Source organism: Octodon degus, unplaced genomic scaffold (assembly GCF_000260255.1).
Source record: "Octodon degus isolate 3935 unplaced genomic scaffold, OctDeg1.0 scaffold00300, whole genome shotgun sequence".
In the NCBI taxonomy this organism is placed as follows: domain Eukaryota; kingdom Metazoa; phylum Chordata; class Mammalia; order Rodentia; family Octodontidae; genus Octodon; species Octodon degus.
The window spans coordinates 621,350-634,651 of record NW_004524876.1 but is presented as its reverse complement, the minus strand read 5'-3'; the positions used below and the strand labels follow the sequence as shown (position 1 = coordinate 634,651).

Genomic DNA, 13,302 nt, shown 5'->3' with positions numbered 1-13,302 from the left:
GAGGGCAAACTTCATCCCAGGGGAGATTTACTGAATTTATGCTTGACAAATCATTGCACTGATTTCTCATGATAATCTCCAAGAAAATATATTGATTTTCCTTCACAATTTTTATCTCTAATCAGTATAAACACTTTTTAAGTTTCTAATATATCTGAAGCACATCACTATCATTTCTCAGGAATAAACTTTAACCATATAGGAAGGAAAGGAAGAACTCTGTGAATCAAAACTCAGAACAACCCAGGAAGGTTGACTGATAGTGCTAAGATCTGGGGAAAAAAGACAGATAGGTGTGAAATCTGACCTTGTTCTCTAGGGTTTCTGGATAGGAAACAAAAAGCACTCTCCTTTGTTGCACTCTGACTCTAAACAGCTAGAAATACTTGTACATAGTTTTCAGAAATATGATAAAAGATTAACATAAAAAATAGCATAGCAAAATTGATTTTATTTAACAGAGGGGATTTTTTTCTAATATTTTTCCAACTCTTTTATAAGAAGACTTTTTGATTTTTCTCATAAATATTGAAGATTAAATTAAGATTTGATTTAATTAAAAATGTTATTTAGGAACTCTGAAACTGTTTTTTGTTTGGTTTGGTTTGGTTATGGACTAATGCTAACATATTCCATGGTATTGTCTTGCATCAGCTAATTCCCTAAAATAATATGAGGCTTTTTTCTTAATATTCTCATGTGCTTTGGAGGTCTTATAGTGCTTGTGGTAAGTTCTAAATTCCAATAATTTAAATACCTTTGCATACTTACATACCTGCCCGACCACAAACTGCAATTTCTTGCTCAATTAGTATTGCTAGCCTTTTGTCTTATTTTTCACACATTCAGCACAGCATTTTGCTTGTTGTAATGCATTATTATAAGTTGATAAATTAATTATGGGGTTCATTAAATAACAACTTCAGGTGATTCCATCAAGCATCTTTAAGTTCACTTTCAGAAAAGCTTGATGGGCAAAGAGATTTAACAGGTAGTGAATGCAGATACTAAGATAAAATTGCTCTTTTCAAATGAACCTATCAAGAAAAAGTTAATGATTCTTAGTTTTTACTTTTCTTCTAGCCCAGTCCATGAGATGATGAAACTGGAGCACAACTTAATGTTGTCCTCTCATTTGTCAGCTTTTGTGTTTTGGAGAAGTATAAATCTGGATGAAAATAGAATTGAATAAAGATTACAGAGTTTGAGTAAAATAAAGCTTTCACAAAAGCTGCAGAAATGGAAGATCTACTTTACTTTTACTTGTCTCCAGTTGTTCCCAGCACTAAAGTGTAGAGAACTTCAGGGAGCAGAACTGATGTCTAAGTCTGTATACACAGGTGGAAAGCATAGCTCAAGAAAATAAGGAAAGCTACTGGCCCTTAGTAGTGCAGCAACGCTAAAGCCGCTCAGCTGTGTACGGCATGTGAAGTCATGTGCGTAGCATGTAGGTTCATATTCATTAGCAGGGCTCTTTATTTCATTAAACAAACAAGCTGTACTGATCTTGCATACTCGCCTTAGGCAATGGGTATGCTCCACTGATGCTCAGAGTTGACGTGCAAGTATTTCTTGTGATTTTGATGATTGTAGGACTGTGTTGATCTTTCATACGAAAATTTCATCCTGTTTTTATTTTGTTTGGTCTATGAATTTATTATCTAGTCCTTATATTCTCTCAGCCTTATGTTTTTCTTCTGTCTAACCTGTTTTGTCAGTGTTTTTGCACTGCTTATTAGCACGTCAATCAGAAGTAGATTCTTTAAGTAGAAGAAGCAGATGTAAATTAACCTATCATATTTTTTGGCAGAACCAGGGATTGAACTCAGGCCCTTGCCTGAGGAAAGCACTTATTCTACTGAGCCGTCTCCCCTAGCCTATTGTATTTAATGCTAATATTTAATCCTTTACTTTTGCAATAATAGAAAAGTACACAAAATTCTCACTTAAATGTATAATTGAAAACATCTTTTCTATAAAATGAATGTTAATAATCTTGACAATGTAAAGCATCAAAATAGTGCTCACAAGGGAAGGGAGATGGCTCAGTAGCATAAGCATCTGCCTGGTGAACACAAGGTCCTGAGTTCAATCCCCGGTCTGGGAGGTTGGGGGGAACCTTAAACATCTAAGGGGCAGAAAATACAGAAAATAGATTTGCGTGGAGGCCCACCAGATAGCGAGCTCAGCAGACTGAAGTGCCTGCTTAGGCAGAGTGTAGCTGCAAGGGTTCAGTCCCTGAAGTGCCATGCTGCACCACCCCCCCCGGGCACTCTGAGACTGTGATTGAGACTGGGCATGGTGGCACACACCTGGTAATCCCAGCTCTTGAGAGGCTGAAAAACAGAGGATCACTAAGAGTCCGCTCTGCGGTAGTGAGACCCTGTAGACCCTGTACTAAATACATTAAAAAATAAATAAATAAAAATTAAAAAAAAATAGTGCTCACAAAATGCTATGGCTAAGCTAGTGATGTTTACCTTCTCTTTTTTGTAAAACAGTTTGAAATACTTGCTAAAATTATGTAGAGAAAAAAACACATTATTTCCAGACAAAAAGGCAACAAATTTTATAATATAAATAATGTATGTTAGGCTGGGAAGATGGCTCAGTAGAATAAGCACTTCCCTGGCAAGCGCAAGGATCTGAGTTCAATCCCCTGTTCTGAAGAAAAAAAAAAAAAAAAAAAAGTCTTTAGAAACTGGGGCTGAGGAGATGGATCAGTGAAATAAGTGCTTCCCTGGAAAGCGGAAGGGCCTGAGTTCAATCCCTTGTTCTGCCAAAAAATTAATTAATTAATTAATTTAATTAAATAAATAAAAATTTATTGAGAACAGAAAAGTAAAACTAGTGTTATTCAGCTAAATCTTGTCCTTAAGCCAGACACATATATCCATTGAATAAATTTGATAAAAATGTAAGCATATACATCATCGTATTGTTTTGACTTTGGAAAAAAGAAGGAAAAAATCTCTGTAAGAGATTTCTATAGGCATTAGCAAGCTGTTATGCATGAAAATACTATTACTTTTACTTAATTCTATTCTTTTCTGCTTTTCTAATGCACTCCATATTGTTGGATTACTTCAGACATTATTTTTGTTAAAGGACATAGTCATAGTTTGGGGGATTTACAAGGTGAACAATATGATACAGGAAACATTTTATATAATTATTTTGTGATGAGTCACACAAAGAATCATATACAAAGAGGGTGGGAAATCTGTCCACATACTGAAGAACAAAGAATCCAACTGAGAACTGGATTCCTGATGTCCTGCATGAGTCCAGCTGAAGACCTAGAGCCAAAACAATGCCTCCCACGAGTCCAACTAGAGGCCTGGTATACACAACAATGTCTCATGCAGGCCTGCTTCACTGATATGCCTTGGAAAGATCCAAAGGTTGGTACTGGAAGCTGGAAAGTCTAGGCCAGGGTGAAGTATCTGTGCTAGCAGGCCATAGGTTCTGAAATGGAGGCAGGAAGCAATCTTCAAGGTAAGAACTGAAGCTGCCTGTGACGTACCAAAGCCATGCTCAGTGACAGTGAGATCCTGAGTTCCTCCAATGATGAGGAAAGGCGAGTTCCCATCAGAAAAGCCAATGCAACAAGCTTCTCTACGAGACTCAGCAGTGCAACATCTTCCTCTCTGGAGCCAGGAAGCAATGTTCAAGGTGAGGACCAGAGTTCCCCCAAAGTGAACCATAGCCATTCTCAGTGACAGTGAGGTCCCAAGTTCCTCCAACATGAACAACCAACTTCACCAGGAAATCCAGCATGGCAAAGTGCTCCAGGAGATTAGCCCAAGAGAACCAACAGCTTCCAAACATCTTCTCTACCAGGTTCCCTGCAGTTTCTTCTCCTGTTCTATCCCCTAAGCTGCTGGCAACAATCCTCAGGTGGGCCTCCCACACACAGTACCACAACTGGTACAGTTCAGCTGGGTGTAACAAGTTGACCACAGTTGGCAACCCACTACAGACACGAACAAAATTTTCATCCAAAACAGATTAGATTCTAGAGATCCTCTCTACAAGGGTAGGAATGAAGGATTCTGCCAGAGGAGCAGAAATTATGATCAGGTTAATTTCTCTCTCTCTAGGCTTCACCTTTTTCACATGAATGGTGACCATGAGTCTAAGGGATAGCAAGTCCAAAGAGGACCAAGGGAAGTCCATCTACCAGGACAAGTACAGAGTGTGGGCCTGCCCACTTTCCTCAGGAGCTTTAAGATGGAAACAAGTAAATGATAAAAGAAGTTGTATACTTTGTTTCATGGATGTAAAGGAAAAACAGAATAAAAAAATAGGAATCCTCACAAAGAAGTAAATGAACAAGCAGCTTGAAAGATAAATAGATGACAGACAGATAGATAGATAGATAGATAGATAGATAGATAGATAGATAGACTGACTGACTTATTGTTAGGGTCTGATACCTCACCAAAACCCATGTGTCAAAGACTAAATCACATTCCTGTGGAGCTTTTGAGGGGTGGTAGAACACTTGGGAGGTAGAACTGAGTAAAGTGAAGTTAAATTTTGGGGAGTGTTCCCCTAGAGAAATAGTGGGAGCTCAGCTCCTCCCATTTCCCAACAGGCTCCTGGGCCACTGTGGTATTCGGGCTCACCACAGGCCCTAGAACAACAGGGCCAGCAACCATGGGCTGAAACCTCGGCAGCAGCCAAAGTAACCTGCACTCCTTTCAAGATTTTTTTATCTCAGATACTTTGTCACAACGACAGAAAGCTATTTACTAAAGATGGACTGTGCATAGGTACCTATATTACATGTCAGTGTGTTTCAAGTAAAATCACATCAATAAAAATGTCTTTTGATAAATAAATGAATAGAAAATATATTTTAGTGATCTAAAGCTCACATAAATTTGTGTTCTTAAATGACTCCGGGGAAAGTACTTGATTTCTCAAATGTGGCATATATCTGTGATTCCATCTCTCAGGAGGCAAAGGCAGAAAGATCAGAGGGACTTTGAGGTCAGCCTGAGCACAGACCCTCTCAAAAAAAAGGGCTAATTTATCACTTGATGGGTACATAATCTAGCTGAAAGAGAACTACTTGATCCATATCAAACAATCATGAATGTAACACAGTAAAGAAAAGGTTACTGACCATAATTCCAGATGAGGAATCTAAATACACTCATAAGGAGACATAACTATCTCACTGTTGATACAGATTAATGTGATAAACTGTAGTAAAGGTCTGGGTGGAAAGAACTTTGGAATACTCAGCTACAATGAGATTTGAAGGTAACTGTCAGATTTGCGTGCTGACCTTACTTCTACCCTCTACCAGTACTCAGCGCAGTTTGACTGCATTACTCAGGAAGTGCAAGTTTCTGTAACAAAGACTTCTCAATTCTGTAGGGAAAAGTTAATAACTAACCACATAACCCTCCATAATATATTCTTTGTAATATGAAGGATAACATTAAAGGAAGTAAGAATCATAAGACTATTAATATTGGTTATTTTCATTACCCTCTTCTTCTTTCAGTTTGACTATGATAAGAACAGTCAATTTGAAATGTCTGATAAACTTTGAAATCTATTTTTCCTGATTTGCCAAGAAGATGTTTAGAAGAAAGTAACAGAAATAATATTGAAAAGAAAACACTTTTGTAGGTAGCTTTTTTAATTTCTCCCAAAACCCAAACAATTTGAAGATAATGATTTCTAAGTTTGCTTTTTGATGGGTAATATCCCCCCTTTTTTAAACAAATTTGAAGTGTTTAAATGAAATCCTAAAGTTTAGAATTACCACTTAAAAGTTCAAACCTTTATGCTAGTCTGATCTTGTCATTCCACAATAAATATATTTACTACATTCACTGATAAAACACATTGCAACTTATCATATCTTACAAATTATTTCTTAGCTTAAATTTCTTTTATTTTTTATTTTCTTTTATTTTTTGTGTGTATGGTACCAGGGATCGAACACAGGACCTTGCACTTGCTAAGCAGGCGCTTATGACACTGAGCTATATCCCAGGTGTATTATATGAGACTGATTTAAAATTCTTTTGAGATTAAATAATTCACCAAATAAGAAAAATTAAATGTCTTCAAAGGAAAAACAACCTAAATTCAGTATGAAAAAAATATGCAGGGGGCCAGAAAGATAGCTTAGTAGAATAAGTGCTTGCCTGGCAAGGGAAAGGGTCTAAGTTCAATCCCTGGTTCCACAAAAAAAAAGAAAAAGAAAAAGAAAAAAATAGAGAAAGAAAGAAAGAAAGAAAGAAAGAAAGAAAGAAAGAAAGAAAGAAAGAAAAAATTTTGCAGGGACTAAAATTTAAATAGTGTGATTTGTAAGTAAGCATAATGTCAGACTAAACCATAAATAAAATTCAAAGAAGAAAAATGAAGGTGCAAAAGTTCATCTTGTACCTGGATAGCCCCCATTTATTCCCTTCCTCCCAAATATTGTTTTATTTTTTTTAAAGAGTAAGATAATCACTTTTCCTTAATCCCCATTAGCAGACTTATAAAGAACTAAAGACACGAGGTTGTGTTCAATCTGGGGAGTTTTCCACTAGATAACCCTCTCTTGGGAATGTTGCTGCAGACTAGAGTCCACAAAACATCAGGCACCTGCTTTTTAATTTGCATTTAAAAACAGGTTATTTGGGGTACTCAGTTTATGGAAATTAGTTATGGGGATGTCCTACTGATGAATATCAAGGAAAACCTTAGGAGCTGTGTTTGAAGTGGGAGTATCATCTTCCTTGACAAATCCTTGTCATTTTTGAATTATGCTTAGTAATCTACTTTTCCCATTTCATTCATCAAGCACATTTTAAAAAAGATTTTTAAATTCAAGTTTGAAATAAATAAGAGCATAGAAATCCCTGCCTTCAATGAATCAGGAATTAAAGGCAAGTAAGACTCGCTCACAGTCTGTAGCTAAGTGACAACCACTCCATCTAAAATCTAGTGAAAGGCGCTGTGAGCTGAATACTTGTGGCTGGAGAGCTCATGAAGCCAGGGGTAGCTGCAGTCGCCAGATCAGTGGGGACAAGGTGAGTCAGAACTTGGCCCCTCCTTGTAGTTGAGAAGGCTGTGGGGCAGCTTCAGGTGAGCACCAGGATGGGGCCTGCTGGCAGCTGGCTCACGGCTAGGGAGAGATTCCCACAGCTGGGCCTGCCCTCTACCACAGCCACTCCCAGATGCCCTCTGCTCCATCAGCCTGGGTCCTGGGGTGAGTGGTAACAACACAGAATCCCTGCCATGTAGCACAAGAGAGAAGACAGCCTTCACAGGATGAGTTGCTAAGATTGGGGATGTTGGCTATCACAGCTTGCCTTAGCCTACATGTGGGACAACACATGGCACCTTATTCTTTTAAACAAACTGCAATCTTGGAACTCTGATAACGTTTAGAATAATACAGAAAAAAAATTATAAAAGAGAAAAAGAAAGAAGGAATAGAAAGAAAGAGGAAATCATTAGGAAGACAGAATAACTTATCCCATTTGGAACTGCCAAATCAGTTATTCTTAAACACAAATAAAATTCAGTTAATAATAGATACTGCTCAATATTGAAAGAAAGAGGAAAGAAAGAAACAAACAAAGAAAAAGAAGAAAGAAAGAAAGAACCCAATACATGCTTAGAAGGCCCATTTACAGTGTTTTCCAAGATTTGAGAAGTAGTAATTACTCAGCATAACACAATCTCATTCTGGCTTTGCTTCTGTGGCACAGTGGTAAACACACAAAAGTGCTTTGGAGAGAAGAAAAGACTTCACCAGCGAGGCCACAGCTTCTCAGGCTAAAGATAAATTAAGGTGTTTCTTCTTGAAGAAAATGAGAAAAATGAAAATTAAGCCCACTTAAAGCAAATTACTGACACATACCATAGAGTCTGAGTGCCTTGCAGTGCCCAGGATTGGAAGATGCCGAGTCATAATGATGGATCCCAGACAACAGGCAGGGATCAGAAAGAAATCTTAAAGCCATCACAGTAATAGTTAAGGATTTGAGATAAAAGTCTCTATGTGCAGATGTGTGCTTTTAAACCACTCCCATACAAACTGAAAATGTTTCCATCTTTCTTCCACTAATACCCAAGGGGTAATTGAAGAAGGAAAATAAGTTATTTTCTATGCTTTAATCTACCAATATTTTCAAGGACATTATGCAGCTTTTCTCCTAATATATTTTCAGCACAGCACTTATCATTGTTTGCCGTATAAACAAAGAAAAGTATGACAAATATGGTGCATTCCAGTTATATTGTCTTTAAATCTAATTTTTAAAGATAACATTTGATTTTTTTTTCATTACAATGAATTCAAACTAAATGAGAACCTGCACCAAGTAGAAGCAAGAGTCAAACACAGGAAGAAGAAGCAGGCTGAACAGACTGCTCAAGGGTAGAGCTACTTCCATGCATGATATTAGCAGAACTCACCCTAAAGGGCAGAGAGCCACAGAATTCAGGACCCAGGACCCCTCTAAAGAACATAGGATGCCCTCAAGTTTTAAGAGTGTTGTCACTATGCTACTAGAAAAGCCATGCTAATTATGTGATTTATGGTGAATACCTTATACCAGAAGGTATCAGCTCAAGCAACTATGGAGGGTGCAGAGGCTAAGTTTAGAGACATGTGCATGACCAAGTCTTTTTTTTTTTTTTTTTTTTCCGGAACGGGGAGTTGAACTCAGGCCCTTGTGCTTGCCAGAGAAGCGCTTATTCCACTGAGCCATCTCCCCGGCCTATATGACCAAGTCTTATGAAAGTCTCTGCACCCCAAGAATTTAGTGGGTGATTTGGTTGGTAACACTTCATGGATGTTGCTCAGTGACACCAACATTACTCTCGCAACTCCGCTGGAAGCCCCACATCTCCTCAAATCACTTTTGTTGTGACTGGCTCTAATCCATATCATGTAACAGTGACTATAACCAAATGGTCACATAGTATGAATCTAAGTCAGACCTTGAATCAATTCTCAAGAGAGACATAGGAGGCCCCCACCTCTTACTTCAACATATGCCCTACTCCATCACAACCCATACATTGGGACAATATGGCTGTTTGAAGGATCAGAAGCAGAGTATGCCACATTTTTCCATATGGAAAGCATACAGCACTCAAGGATCTGAAAACACTGCCTCTGTTTATTACTGTCTTTTTCAGAAGGATTTAAAATGTCATTAGAAATGAACATTATAAACAGCCATGGGGGTCACAATCTACCGTTACTCCCCTGGGCCTGCAAAGTGTCATGGATGTGATTGCGCTGAGTCTGTGCTTCAGCACATTTGATATTTTCTGAGCCGCAGTATGATCCATAGTGGGCGCTAACTGATTTCCCTTGGCAATTTGCAAGTTCATCCGTAAGGGAAAAGGACAATTTCCACATAACCTGTGCAGTCTGAGTGAAAGAGTCTGAGAAGCATTATGTTCTCTAATTCTTCAGAAGTTCCAGAAGAGGCCTGGTGGCAGGATTGGGTCACACATTTGGGGTTTGAGAGTGTTTATGAGTTTACAGTCTGCTTTCACTTTACTGTAAGACACAAATATTAGTGTATAGGCAAGGTAAAATACTTCATTGATAATCACAGCAAAGAATGATATAAAAAAACAAGTCCAAAATAAATCTTAAAAGATATGGGGTTGCGTGATGTTTGAAGAAGTTTAGAGAAAGCATCTTTCATTGTAGCCACCAATCTGCATCTGGAATGACACCCAGTGCTAACACAACAATTTGACTTTTCTGAGGATAATGCAAAGCTCAGTGACACATAGACACAGATGACATTACTTTGTTTAGACTTCTAAAGGGCACTTCATATAGTACTGGAAATAAAAAGCCATTTTGAAATGCAGTCTCTTGGGGTTGTCGAAATCAAACAAAGTGCATTGAAAAGTGCTTAAAAGAAAGATATAAAGCACCTAGACTTTGTGGTCAGTCCAAGGCACTTTCCTTCAAGGCATTTGTTAATTTTTTATATACACATTGATCAAATATCTATCATTTTGAACCCTTTCTGCATGAGGATAATGGTATCTCTCTGTGCTGAAGTCAGGAAGGGACTCACTGATCAGATAAACAGGCAAAAGAGGTAGCTTAGTTCCTGGGATCCCAGTGTTCCTTGTTTTATTTGCTGCTTACAGACAGGACTCAACAAAGCCATTGTTCATTAGTGAAAGGACTGTGTGCACGCAGATCTGATTGCATCATGACCCTCAGGCCCTTTAAGAGATTGGGCTCAGAGCCGCTGGGTCCTCTTCTGTACTCAGATATAGGCCTATCACAGAAACCAGCCACCTGTGCACCTGGGGAAGACTCTCCTCTATACTATAAGGTGTGTGACATTCCCATGACCTCACATACAATGGCGGGCTCTGTTATGCCTCTAAAGTACAAATGTTCCCTGCCTTTTCAGCCTGCAATAGAGGATGTCCAAAGCCTTGAAAGCATACTACAGTGACCTAGTGACTTAGAGGGAAAAACTGAAATGAGCTTTGTTTTAGGTCAAGTTTTCATGGGAACAGAGATAGGTAAACCATCACAGATCAAAACATAGTCATCTGGCTTATTTGTGGCTTGCCCCCTGATTTCCCACTGACAGCAGAGCTGAATCAGCAAGCCTAAGTCTGTGCCGGCTACAAAGTCCAACCACTAGAGTATTTGTCATCTCACCCTGTAACCTATTGGAAAGTTTACTCATCTATGTTCTGCAATATAAGCACATGTTTCAAAAGGATTTTTTTTTTCTAATTTTAGTACCGGGAATCAAACTCAGGACCTTGAGCTTGCCAGGTAGGCCCTCAGGCTGCTGAGCCATTCCCCAACCTCTCAGAAAGAGTAAAAATAATTACTTCATTGATAGTTTTGCAGTAGGTATATAAATGATACTTAGATGATAGATATACTATACAAATGGACAATGTATGTATACAATATATGTGTAATTTACAAAAGACACATATGTACAACTGTGGCTATTTCCATTAGATTACAAATAAAGTAAACTAAGTCACTCCCCAAAACCCAACAAAAAACCTAGGTATTTAAAAATTATTCTTGTAAATTTATGAAGAATATGATAATTCAATTTTCAGATGAGAAAATAAAAGACAATAGTATATAAAATAATATATGAAATAAAATTTTGATTACTTAAAATATGTTAGTTTTAGTTCTTACAGTAAAAAATAGAATATGTGGCATGGTGCCTTATTTTCTTCCTTCTTCCTCCTTGCCCACCCTATCCACCTCCCTCTCCCCTGCTCCTCTCCTCCCTCTGATTTAATATAGCACTTCTCTTATGATTTGGCACAATTTCTCTCTCTAACAGGAACTTAAGATTTTGGATCTATTAGCAGTGCATACATTATTTATTAACTTGCATCAGGAGTAATCTTGCAGTTGGCAGGCTCAGAAAGCTGCAGAAAATGATCATACCACTGCCGTAGCCTGCATCGCCTCTCAGCAGTCCATGACAGATAAAGACATTGAAAAGGCAGCTTCCCTTCCTGACATTTGTGTATGGAAAATATAACAAATGGTTTCTTTCATTTACCATTTCCCCTCTGTCCATGAAGCAATAACTTGTGCATTAGTGTGAAGGCTTATAAATACATAAACATTAATCTAAAATGCTCAGCAGGCTCAGAAGAATTATTATAATATGTCAGTGAGGAGGAAATGCAAAGGTATCCCGAAACCCGAGGGGCCATGCTGTAAACTTTGGCAGGTGGTCCATAATGATCAATCATGGCATCATTGTTAGGTTACACAGTTCACCTGTGATAACCGATGACAACAGAAGTTATTCTCAGCACTGCGCCTGCAACCACACTACTTGTTTTATGAGCCTACTATATTCTTTAGGGAGCAGTAAGAAACATACACATTTGGGACTTCATTTGCAACACATGACAGCTGTCTGGAGCAAGTGGTGTATCAGATAAACTGAGACTGTGTGTGTGACAGGTGAGGATGGATATGGGGTAAGCACCCTGGCTCGAGCCGGGGATGACAATGTAGGAGACACAGGGAGAAAAACCCAGCTGAGAAATGGTTGAAAAAGGACAGACTGTATTTCAGGCCAAGAAATGAAATTATATAAGGAAAGACCAATGAATTTAGATAGAATGTTTTCTCTTTTTTATTTTCTTGTTACTGGGAATCAAACTCAGGACCTCACTCATGCCAAGCAGGTGCTTTGTCCCTGAGCTACACCCCCAGCCCTGGAATATTTTCTCCCCAAGAGTAAAGATACAGTTCAAATTTTCCATCTAATTGTTGTTTCTCAGCATATCACCTATTTCATTAAAGTAACAGGAACACAGTTGACCCATATGACTGATATGTATAGACAGCTCTCTTTGGCTAGCTTTCATACAAAAATAGTAAAAGGTTATTTTGTCTCATTATCTTGTTTTACTCTCATTTTGGCATTAAACACAAACAAGCATGGCACAAAAGCTGAATGCATACTTAGAGTCTTTGGAAACAGACAATAGTGGAAAATGAATCCTACTTTTAAGGAGGTAGCTTAAATTTTAGTCTGCTAAGTATAATTTAGATTTGACATTATATAAAAATGCTTTCATGATTCATGGGGTTTTTAGAAGCTGGTTACCTTAGTGATTTTATTTATCTTCTGATACTGTCTGATGGTTGAAATATGCTTGGGCACACCTGCTGGCACTTGCTAGTTTCAAGCTAGGGAAAATTAAAAGCAAGTTGCTTCTAAGATATTGAACTTTGTATTTGTTTCCCATTTTTGGCTAGTGGAGCTTAAATAATATAAGTAATCTCATTTTAAGGTTTTTGTCTTAATATTTAGAGAAGCCTCACAGGAAAATCAGCACACTTACTTGTGTAATTTTAAATATAGATGTGCATAAATCTGTGCCCTACACATGTGCACTCACACAAACACACAAACATCTTTATAAAAGTATGTTATGCTATGAATCCAGATGCTAAATCACACAGTGATAAAGAAGGATTTATGGTATAGAAGGGAAACCTAGCCTGGCATGGTGACACATGTGTGTAATTCCAGAATCCTGGGAGGCGGAGTCATGAAAAGCACAAATTTGAGCCTGGAATAAACATCTGAGGGTCTCACATTCTGTCTCAAAATAAAAAAACAAAAATGGGTTCGACATGTAGCTCACTATGAAATGCCTGAGTTCAATACCCAATATGAAAAATAGAAAAAGATGGAAGGTGATTTATAAGGGGCAATGAACTCAGATTGTATATTTACACTTAAAGGAAATCTATTAAATGGTAAAAAATTTTCATTA

At 37.9% G+C, this 13,302-nt stretch overlaps 1 protein-coding gene across 5 annotated transcripts in view; it reads right to left on the bottom strand.

Moving 5' to 3' along the window:
- Cbln2 (cerebellin 2 precursor) overlaps nucleotides 1–13,302 on the bottom strand; it is a 33,485-nt gene that overhangs the window by 19,258 nt on the left and 925 nt on the right. Inside the window, exon 2 of one of the 5 annotated variants that reach the window (XM_023707582.1) lies at nucleotides 13,107–13,108. The exons of the other annotated variants lie outside the window; for them this stretch is intronic. The gene's annotated coding sequence lies outside the window, so the exon portion shown is untranslated. The remainder of the gene's footprint in view (nucleotides 1–13,106; nucleotides 13,109–13,302) is intronic. 5 annotated transcript variants of the gene reach the window in all.